Below are 11,627 nucleotides of genomic sequence, written 5' to 3'. Positions count from 1 at the left end.
AACCTCTCAGAGCACCATTAGTAAAAAGTACGCGGAAAAGGTTTAATGAGATCATTAACCAAATCGGGGCAAAAACATTGATGACATGACTAAGAAATGGCTTCTCAAACTCCCAATCCGCTCAGAATACCAATATTATATACGCTCACGAAAATACACAAACCTATACCGGTCGATAGACCTATGATCTCAGGTTGTGACGGCCTTACTGAGAGAACATTAGCCTTTTAGGAGACACTACTCCAGCTTATCGCACAACTGTTTCCACCCTACTATTAAATTCACGGCTGAAATATCAGAGAACTAAATCACTTTCCTCGATACAACAGTGTTTAAAGGGGAACGTTTCGCAAAACATTCCATCTTCGACATTAAAACTGATTGATGTGTGCTATGCCAGAGGACACTATTGGAATACATCACAAATACCCTGACTATCCCCACTGTTAACACCACTGTGAGAGGAAAAGATTAACAAGTAATGGCTTTTGTCAATTCATTCATTTTGTAGCTTTACTTTTCTAAGAACGTGTTATTTGTTGTACTTTGTTTGGGCGTAGAGTGGTATTTTGCTCGCAGCAATCAGACTGCCGCATTAGGGTATGTATTCCGCAGCGATCAGATTGCCGTTTTCTTTGCATGCATTTCACACCAATCCGACTGCCACATTAGGGTATATATCCCGCACCAATCACATCATAACATTTGGATATCTTGCCCCAATCACAGCGTTTTGGTATTGTTTTCTTGTAAATGATGTTATGGAATCAGAGGGCCGTGCGCAAACAATTACATTAACCTGAAATTTTGAACTCATTTGGTAAATGAAATGGTTCGTGGCCTTCGCAAGAGCCTTCGCATTTAACTTGTTGTATCATTTTTAAGTTTAAAAGCATTTTATCCGCTCCTTTTCATACAACGGCCACTGAAAAAGCTTACTTCCGTCGCCTAATATGAAAACAACGTTCGAAGTCCAATCAAAATATAACCAATCATTGCACTGGATGAACATTTGGTAATTGCTTGGATTGTATTCCACCAATAATATTCCATTTGGCCTCATTAGATTCACTCCATGTTTACACTTCACGTGTCATTTCATTCTAAACACCCAGCATTTTATCAGATATTCGAACCGCATTATCCAACACTACCGAAGAAAATTCACATGAGACCAATGGCTGCTAAAAGTGAATTTTCCACTCAAGAACAATTTGTTTCAGAAGACGATAATTGGCATGGTTCTCAACCGATATGAGTCACAAGCTCTTCACAAAAAGATAACCCACTTCACATGATCATGTGTTATCATCTAAAAAAGCAATTGGACTGAGAATTCTTTGCAACTGGTATTCACCATCAGTTTCATTACCGTTGTTATTCGTAAAAGTGATAGTAAAAGAACCATCTGTAACTTTCCCCAGTTCGCAAGGTTGAAGGTAGACATGTATATCGTGAAAACGTTCATTGAGATTGTTTCAAACATATTTTAATTTACGCAAAGGTAAGTGTAACCTTGATTCTGACTGTCTGAGGGTTTTTATAACTTCTCTCGTGAGTACCACAAACGTTGGCAAATAAGTGTTTATTGCCCTTAAGCGCTTCTAGTGCCTTTGAGTTTACTCAAAATAACAATACAAAAAAGGAAAAAAAAAACAACATCTCAACTCACCCTTAGGGATCTCACAAATATAAGCGTGCTGTTTTTTCCAACTTTCATTATTATAAGTTCCAAACACGCCCCGTTCGCTATTACGGAACCTCTTGTACATGAAAGCCGGGTATTGTTCACCACTTGGCTCCCCTTGTCCCCACTTGGAAATAGTCAGCGGTCTTCCACTCACCCAGGTCCAATTCCTGGCCCTTTTTTTTAAACCAATTCTCCATTTATTTTCATAGTTCGTAGTGTTTCGCCTTTGAATTTCGTTATTAATCAAATTCCATTCTTCTTGGGTTTCAATGGAAACTAGGTCCCCGCCTAGACTTGAGCAAGTGTCTCTGCTCCAGTACCAGGACTCTCCATCCACCGAAATTATGTACCAAGAGTTTTTAAAAGTTATCTTTGGGCATTCTACATGATGATGAAGATGAAAACAAAGATACCAATTATCCTTATGATGATAAACGAAGTGATAATTTTAATAGCATTGATAACATGAAAAGATTATAATCACAATCACAACAAAGGAAAAAATTAATGAGACAGAAAATGAGACTCATTCCCCAATTAATTCCTTTTTTTCTTTTTTTACATCATATGTATTTGTTTGATCAGTGTCAATCAGTACTATACATCTTTTTCACTACGGCGTCTGCCACCCTGGCCTGCTTTTGTGGATTAGTTAACTTCACATCAGCTAAGATTATGATTATAAGGTTATTTGTGAATTCATGTAATTTTGGTAGTCGAGTTTTTGAATATTACTTAGTTCCTCGTTGAGCTGACACCTCCCCCACTCCGCCCCATATTCTTCCTCCTCCATCTAATCAGACTTAAAAAACGTAAAATTAAATGTGAATGTAGGTTCCCATAAATGTGCAACTGGAGATACGCAGTTAACCGTATACAGTTGTTACGGGCAAAGAGCAAAACTTTAAAGTGCACGCGACAATCTCAAAAGATTATCTGGGTAACGATAATCAATAGGGACATAAAAACGAAAGATAAATTAATTAGAGTTAGCTCATGTAGTTTAGAATTTAAAGTCAGTCTTGCAATTAAATTAGGTTGTTCAAACCCGTGATGCCTTCTCCTTAAAGTAACATATCCTAGATTTCCCTAAATTCCTGAGGTCAAGTCAGACCATGACCTAAAGGCTACCAGCAATACCTCTCAGGTTATCGCTTACACTTCCGACACGCTTTTCTCCGATAGCCTTTCTCAAAAGAACTGCATTTATCATTTGTTTTTCTCAGAGGGCATGGTAACGAATCCTGGAATCTTATTAGTACTTAATGCGGTCCGGGTTTTCCTATCTTTGCCCACGGGCACGGTATCCCTTGAGCGAGCTGCCGATTACATCTCTTGCTTTCTTGCCATTTTTTATAAATTTGTTTCGTTTTGCCGGCTGGACAGTACATTTAAGCAAATTGTTTTGGAACAAATCAAGCCGATTGATAAAAACTTATTAATTCTCTCTTTCTCTCTCTTAGATCACTTTGTTTGCTTGTAAAAAAGAATTAGTCTTGAGATGAATATCGGTAGCAATTATGTCATTAGAAGGGTTAACGCGCGGCCTAAAAGCCGCTTGTAGTTAACCTAAACCTTACTAGAAGTAACTCAGACAGTTAAAACGTGAGGTATTTCTTTGCAATTGAATTCATTAGTGGTAATTTCATTCATTATGTATCTGAATTCTCTCAAATAATTTGTTCCTTGGAGAACAGTGAGCGAGGTCTTCTATACTTCAAATACGCTTTCGGTAAGTCTTTGCAAGTCCGTTCAAACTGGACATTGGTACCGTAAATTTCGCAACAGTAAACAAAGGAATTCAACGAGAAAAAGCTGCTTTAAAATTCTCCTTTTGATGAAAGACCAGACAACTTCAAACTCCCACAACTTCAAATTTATTTAAAATTACTGTCCAGTTCAGTTTATTTTACCTTTTTCATTACCCAAATAAAAATATTTCGGTGAGGCCTCTTTTTAATTTACATTAACTCAATCTCTTTCAACCACCATTTACTCGCTCAAAATTTGTTCAGTTCAAGGAAGGTCTTGCCGCACTTACGGCCCTAACTCATTAGGACTCTTAAGGAAAACATTTCGTTAATTTCAAGGAAAAGAAAATGTTATTCACCAGCCTAGGTCGGTCCGTATTGGGAAAAAACTGTGCAATTTATCTGAACTACCGGTGCTCAAGACCTTGAGCACAGTGTTACCCAATACAGACCTTCCAGCCGGTGAATAATATATTTATCACTGACTTGTACAAGAAACACACACCCGGACACACAAAATAAAAGTACTTCGATGTGTTATGTTCAAAACAACAAGCACACACGGATAATTTCGTGGGCGGTGTGTTCAACTATTTATGCGCGCCTAAAAGTTCATTCATCGCTCACACGTACAATTTAGGTGGGCTGAGTATGTTCTGTGAACAATGTTTTTTTTACTTTTAAGAAGCAAGAGCACTTTTCATGACACACGTGCAAGACTGCTAATGTTTCAGCACATTATATACTTTATGGTTGGAATGTGATCTTACCTCCGGGCATCTCGCAAATGTAGGCATCTCCTTTATCGTTCCGAGGGATACCGTTAAAGAGACCTCTGTTCATGGATATTTCCGCCCTTTCGTCGTTCTCATTTGGCTCAGAATCTCGCCATTTCGAAATATTCAGCTGTTCTCTACTCTTCCATATCCAAACCCCGTCTTTCTTCGCCAAACCAATGAGCCACGCATTAGTAGCCGAAGTATTCCAACTACCACGCTTCTGAATCTCATGATTGATAAACTGCCATTCTTCCTCAGTCTCGATGGAGACTAAATAGCCTCCCAAGATGGAGCAGACTTCATTATTAAAAGGCCTGTAAATTTTGCTTCTTGAAAATATGTAAGAGGAGTTTTTGAAACAGGTTGGTTGGCACTCTATAAGAAGAAAATAAATGAATAAATAAATAAACGAAAAAATGTATACTGATGATAACAACAGTGAAAGCGATAATGATAAAGACGAGAAAGTATTTTTTATATTGTTGATTTTAATAACAGACGATGGCCATTAAACCCTCTATATCACTGAAGCAAATATTAGAATCAGGCTAGGTTTTAAAAGTGGATCTTGGGGAGATCAATAATAGCACCGTTATTATTTGACATTTTGTTTTGCTTTCCAACTCACGTTTTGAATCGCAATCCAATGTAATTTAACAGGAAGTCTATAACTAATTAAAATGATAATTTGGCAGGTATTATCTTTTTTCCCGTCCATTTAAAGGAACATGAATATTAAATCGAAATGAAGCTGCCTCACCTGTCCCTGGCAATTTCATCAACAAACGAAGGATGACTGTAAAAAAGAAAATGGACAAATAAATTGATTGTTATCTAAAGAGTAACATTTGAAACAATGAAAAAGTTTATTAGATTTCGAGTAAGACGAGTACTAATACATTTTATTTGCTACATGCCCTTTAACATCTATTCATGAATTTTATTACCTTCCTAGGGAGCTGACGGAGAAATTATTAAGAAAATGCAGCATCTCCACAATTCACCAACTAGCTGAACAAAACTTTTCAAATGTGGAAACATTTTTAAGGATACGATAAACCTTTAGGAATGTCCTTCGGAAAATTTTTTTAACGGGCTATTCGGAGCGCAACCGAACTATAAATGAATGAAAATATGTAAACTTATTATGTGCTATCCAGAGAAAACAATTTTTCGTTTGAGCTCGCATTTTAAGTGAATGAATCGGGTATCAAATCTGACCGCTCAAATAAAACTTCTGCACAATTTGAATCTTGAGTGGTTGGGCTCCAAAATTTTGTGAGGATTTTTCCATATTCTTGGGAGTTACAAAACTATGGATCAGCAGGAAACGGAACCTGCGGAACCTCCAGAGCCCGTATATTTTTTTTTAAAAGAAGAGGAATGTGTTGAGTGTGAAGTTTGCTTTCGGGCATAAAGAACGATAATTTAGAAGAAAAATATGTTTTAATTAACCATGACGTCCACTTTGGCATGCAGTTAGCAGTCAGCTACTCTGAGTGTTAATAACAGAAAAACAATTTGAAAGCTCTAAAAATTTGGGTACTGCGATATCTGAATAACGCCTCATCCGAACGCTCTAAGGAAACCTACGTTGCACTATATGGAATCTAAAAGGCTTCAGTAATCCAGTTTATAAGAGATTTACTTCTGATTAAGAACTGAAAGTTTAATGCGGACTTCTTTAAATATGTTTTGTTTTGGTTTAATTAACAGGGCCAAATATCCGCCACCTGACATTTCTTCTCTGTTTGGTTTAGTAAATTGGTGAACACAGGACGTTCCAAAATGGATGTAAATCTGTCACAAATGGAAAGTCAAGATATAATTAAAGTGGCACTAACTTAGCGTGCAACTTATACAAATGTGTCATTACGGGTGATTATTTTTCATTTATTTTGCATTGTATGGAAAGAGAAAATATTGAGAAACTAATAATAACGATAATGATGATAATTAGCTTTAATAATTAGACAGCAACTAGAGAGGACATGTTAAGAGTCCGGCATGTTTCGTTATTAGAGTTCCGTAAGTTTAAACATCGGAATAAATATTTTACAAATGGAGAGTCAATTTCGACGGTTTCATAGCTACTGCAGAACAAACAGGAATAACTAGGGTCGTACCCACCCAGCGTACAACATATTACCGGGTTTTTGAACATTTTGCCAGATTCACTTATATTTGATTCACACCGCTTCAGAGTTGCGGATTTGCGGCATCCTCGTAAAAAGCCTTTCGTGCGAGTTAGATTTTAATGCAAATAATGATCTCTGAACACATGTTCATGGCGTTAGTCTCCATTTTTTTTCTGTCATAGACGGACCAATGGAAAAAAAGCAGCTTGCACCTGATGTAGAGCATTGTTTTTCTAATAAAATTGGAAAACTTCACGGTATTAAAATACTTTTTGTAGTTTAAGTGTTGTAGAAGAAGCAACTAAAAAATATTTGATGGTAAGAACGGTAATTTATTTATGAGCTCTATTAAATGAAAGTTGTCCTAAACAAAATCCTGTTTTATCAACGAGCAGCTAAAGCTAGTATGCCATCTGTTCGTTATGCATAAATGGAAATTATTGTTATTTATTGTTTTTTTAGAGGGCACGGTAACGAATCTTGCAATCTGATTGGTTCTTTACCCGGTCAGTATTTTCCTATCTCTGCCCACGGGCCACGGTAACGCTTTCGTGAATCGCCGAGTACATCCCAACTGTCGTTGTTATTTTTTCATAAATATACCTCGTTTTCCGGCTGGGCAGTATTTTTAAGCAAACACAAGAATGAATTTGTATAAACAATAGTGTCATTACGTTGGTTGACAAGCGGCCTAAAAACCGTCTGCAATTAATTTTAATCGTTCACAAAAAGTACCCAGAAAGTTGAAACGTGAGGTATTTGGTTACAGTTAAACTGAACGATGGAACTTTCATTCATTTAATGTCTGAATTTTCTCCTGCAATTTGTTCATAGTGAAAGAGCGAGCGAAGTTTTAATTTAAGTTCTACAACAAATATAAGCTCCTGTTGAGTCTTTCCAATTCCGTTCAATTTGGACATTTGTACCTTAAATTGCACAACAGAAATTGAAGGAATTTTTTAAGAAAAGGCCGCATTACATTCCCTTGTGTCTCGTTGGAGTGTGCCGATCGAATTTAGTTTTTGTGAAGGAAAGATCAGAGTTAAACACGCCATTACAGCAAACAAACGAGCAAACTCTCACAACTTCAAAATAAAAAAATTGAATTTACTCACAATTACTTTCCTCGCCGTTTACTTAATGAACAGAGGTAAATCTTCGTACATGAATGAATGGTCGATGAGAGTGAATAATACTTTCCGTCAGATCATGAACTGATTTGGAAGAAAACATTGTCGTGACAGTCCTTGCCAAACTAGTTCTGTTGGTTTTCAAATGTTCCTACGCTTTTTTTTTCTTGCGCGCTCTCTAATTGACAGGTGTCAGATTGTGACAGATACTTGTAAAAATAATGTTTCAAAGTTTGTTTGGAAGCCTTTTAAATCACCTTTATCGTTACGGAAATGAAAATGTTTCACTGAGGCATCTCTCTTAAATTTGCATCACCTCTATTTTAACTACCATTTACTCACTCAAAAATTGTTCAGTTTATGGAAGATCTTGCCGTATTTACGGCCATAAATCATTCGGGTTCTTTCGGAAAGAATTTCGTCAAGTTTAAAAACAATAAATATGTTATTTACCGGCTAAGGGTCGGTCCGTATGGTGAAAAACTGTGACCGAGGTCTTGAAAATGCTGCCCTCGGCCTACGGCCTCGGGCAGTATTTTCAAGACCTCGGTCACAGTTTTTACCATACGGACCTCCCAGCCGGCAAATAACATATATTTATTCATCTCGCCTATGACATACTAATTACTTCGTATGCCTTTAAAACAACGGTGGCTAACGGCCAAAGTTTAGTGTTCAGCCTAAAAAACAACTCTCCCCTAGAAAAGCGTCATGCAGACTATCACTTTTGTGTCCAAATGTTTGAATTCCAACAATTTAGAACGAGCGGCGAGTCAAAAGCTCTTAGTGCGAGACGTTCTTGGGTCGTAGTAATGTGCTCTGTGGGCGAGACATTCTACTCTCCCAGTATCTCTCCACGCTCATGGAATAATTGATTATTTATTCTGGAATATTCGCTCGTCTTAGCTGGGATATATTTGGTCAATCGAAGCTTGAAGCGTTTTGACCTATCGCATTTGAGCAGTGTAGAGAGAAAAGTGCTTGTATATTTCAGAATAATTCTTATTTTAACTTCTTCCGTCTTAATCGCACGCTTCGTCATCCATGTTTATTTATAAATGGGTATGACGTAAACTAGACTATTATAAACTGTTAGGCACATCTTCATAATCGACTCCTTCTAGATCTCTCGCTTGTTGAAATTCCTCTGCAATGCTAACTTTCACTGTAGTGATATTTGAAAACAAGGCCCATCGAAATATTCTGCATTTTTATCGCTAAGCTTTTCCCTTTAAATTGCATGCTCTGAGTAAAAGTTCTTTAATCGTTGTTTTAATGATGTGCCGAATAGTTTATAATCTCTTGGTTTATGCCATTTCCGCTAACGTTGCCCCAATTTAATTCCAAATTAATCGATGTATTTTCGATTTAAAACGATACTCCTTATTTTAGGGATGCGAAAAAAAATGGGTAAGTGTAACTGGTCCAAAAAAAGATCCAGTCATAAGGGGTTATTTTCTGTTCTTTCTAAATAAGTTGTTTACTTATTCAAACATTTACGTATTGATCTATTTATTCATTAAGCAACAACTTTGAATGTCAGCGATAGCTAGACTATTAGTATTATTTGTTACGGTACAATTTAGTAGACAAAAACAGCATCATTTATATTATCAACAGACCTGATTAATTTATTAAACAAGTTGTAATCTTCTTGCCAAGGAGCGATTCTTAAAGAAGTAGAATAATTATCCTTAAAAAAACTGATTGAAGCCCACCACAAACTACTTCTTTGCTCACCACTGATACAATCTCGAAGTTGTCTTCAAAGTAACTCAAGATTAACAATCTTCCACGGTTGCTCTCTCTCGGTATAGCTTTCTGAAAAGTCCGTCCCTCCCGTCAACAAATACTACTGTTGCACGACTGTGTTCTAATGCAAAAAGTATTCTCGAAAATTCCGGATGCTTACAACACAACTATACTGGTAATATAAATTGAAATAAGTAATAATTATCCTTAAATAAACTGATTGAAGCCCACCACAAATTATTTTTTAGCTCACCACTGACACAATCTCATGGTTGTCTCCAAAGTTCCTCGAAATTAACGATCTTCCACAGTAGCTCTCTCTCGGTACAGCTTTCGGAAAAGTCACTCCCTCCCGACAACAACAAGTACTATTGCTGCGCTGAGTACTTATGTACAAATTATTCCACAAAATTCCGCAAGCTTATAACACAACTATATTGGTGGTGTTAAATCATAACTACGTAACCTAGTGAAATTCTCCAGAAGTTCCTTAGTATGAATGTGGGCATCAATAGGCATTCTCGATTTCTGTGGTCTTATTCGAAGGACAGTCATAAAGATACTAAGCCATTAGAAATTTAAATCTATAGACTGGTTTATTTCGATGAATATTGCCTTCAAATATACGATCGCCTAGAAAATAAACCTATATTCATGAAGAAGATAGGTTACAATCACAACTAGTTGAGTGCTTAAACAATAATGAAGAGAATAAGTTTTCTTTGCCTGCAGATCATGACTCAGACCGATCGCAACCGACTAAGAGCTGCTAACTAAGTGACTATTCTAAGTAATTGACTGTTATTTACGGCTGGCGGGATCCAGTTATTTAAGTTAAGTGCGACTTCCATTTAAATTCAGCTGAAGACTGCAATTCAACTGCCCATACATTCCCAACCTCATTTGTATTGACGTGTGACCTCTTCCTTATGGAGTTGTTCTTTATGGAAGATGGAAAAACGATGTTCATCTTTCTTTCAAATCGCTCTCTGATCTGCAGATAGACGAGCAACAAGGAATATGGTTCTTAGCACTCGGATATTTATTGAAACACCAACACTTGATGAGATGCAGTTGGTGTAGAATCGGTCTAATGTTTTTTCTTACCTGAGTGTTTCGCAAACCGTGTAAAGCGAAAATCAGGAAACCCTGCAGCATAAACATGATTTCAAGACCATTACCTTTCACAATATACAAATAAATTGTTCAAATATTTATCAGGATTTCCAAGAAGGAGAGAAAATTGCATATCTCATAAATGGAGAAGCATCTGTCTTCTCCTGCATAGTTGACAACTTTTTTTTTTCTCAGAATTCTAATAAATATAACTAACCATTGTAATGGTGTGTCACTTGGTTAGAAAGTAAAATAATAACAGAGATTGAATGACTTTAGAGAGTTACCATCGAACACTGACCTGAGTAGAGTTAAGTATGGTGAAGATGTAGGCGAAAGCTTTATGTACAGGCGAAAGTAGACCAAATAGCCACGTGACACCCAGCAGGGGAATTATCACCACGCATGCTTTGATGCCAATTCTATAAGTTGAAAAAAAAATTCCTTTAGTTTCCTTTGACAGTTAATTTTAATCGTTAGATATTGTGATGCCTTACTCATTAAGGAATGGGAAAGTTAGGCGAATATGCCTCAAAAGCAATCTCTTCTACTAGTTTGTTTTAGTTTTATGTTGGGAATCTTACCGTATTTGCTGAAAATGGTTGTCTTCCGCTGTTGGCTGCACCAAATTGGTCATCTCCTTTATGACTCGTACGAGTATCAAGATGTTAAGCTAAAAAGTACGATAGAGATAAATTAGGTTCTTAGATATGGTAGTTGAATCACCAAAGTAAGAGAGGATCCTTCTCGCAAAAGACGTTACCAGTTCGGTAACAAGAGTCGGGTATAGCGTCTTCTACAGGGAATAGAACTTCCAACCGGGGGACCTAGATTATGAGCTTTGATCCTCTACCAAGGAGCTAAAGAAATCGCGAACAAAAGTGTCCACACTGAATGAATTACGCTGGGTGAAGCCTCGCGTTAAATTATATAAATTCAATATCTCTGTCTCTTTCTACTCATTTCCCCTTTTGCAATATTGCTTTATGAGTTATTTTTGCGCTAGATTCATATCTTGATATATCAATGTGAAACAGTGACAAACATTAACAAGGAAGTGGGATAGGTTTTTCCTTTCCATACTATGTAGTAAAAGTTGGAGAATATATGAGGCTATCTTATGCCCGTGAAGGCATTGTCTCAACAGGTTTTCCTCGTTATTGAAGGCCATCACTAGGTTAAAATTGACCAGCATGCCCGAAAACAGCACTACGTACAAAGTTTATTGTGGGTAAATAGGGAAAAGAAAGTGGTAAATATTGTGCGGGGAC

Source organism: Pocillopora damicornis, chromosome 1 (assembly GCF_964200805.1).
Source record: "Pocillopora damicornis chromosome 1, jaPocDami1.2, whole genome shotgun sequence".
In the NCBI taxonomy this organism is placed as follows: domain Eukaryota; kingdom Metazoa; phylum Cnidaria; class Anthozoa; order Scleractinia; family Pocilloporidae; genus Pocillopora; species Pocillopora damicornis.
Note: the sequence above shows the minus strand (reverse complement) of the source record.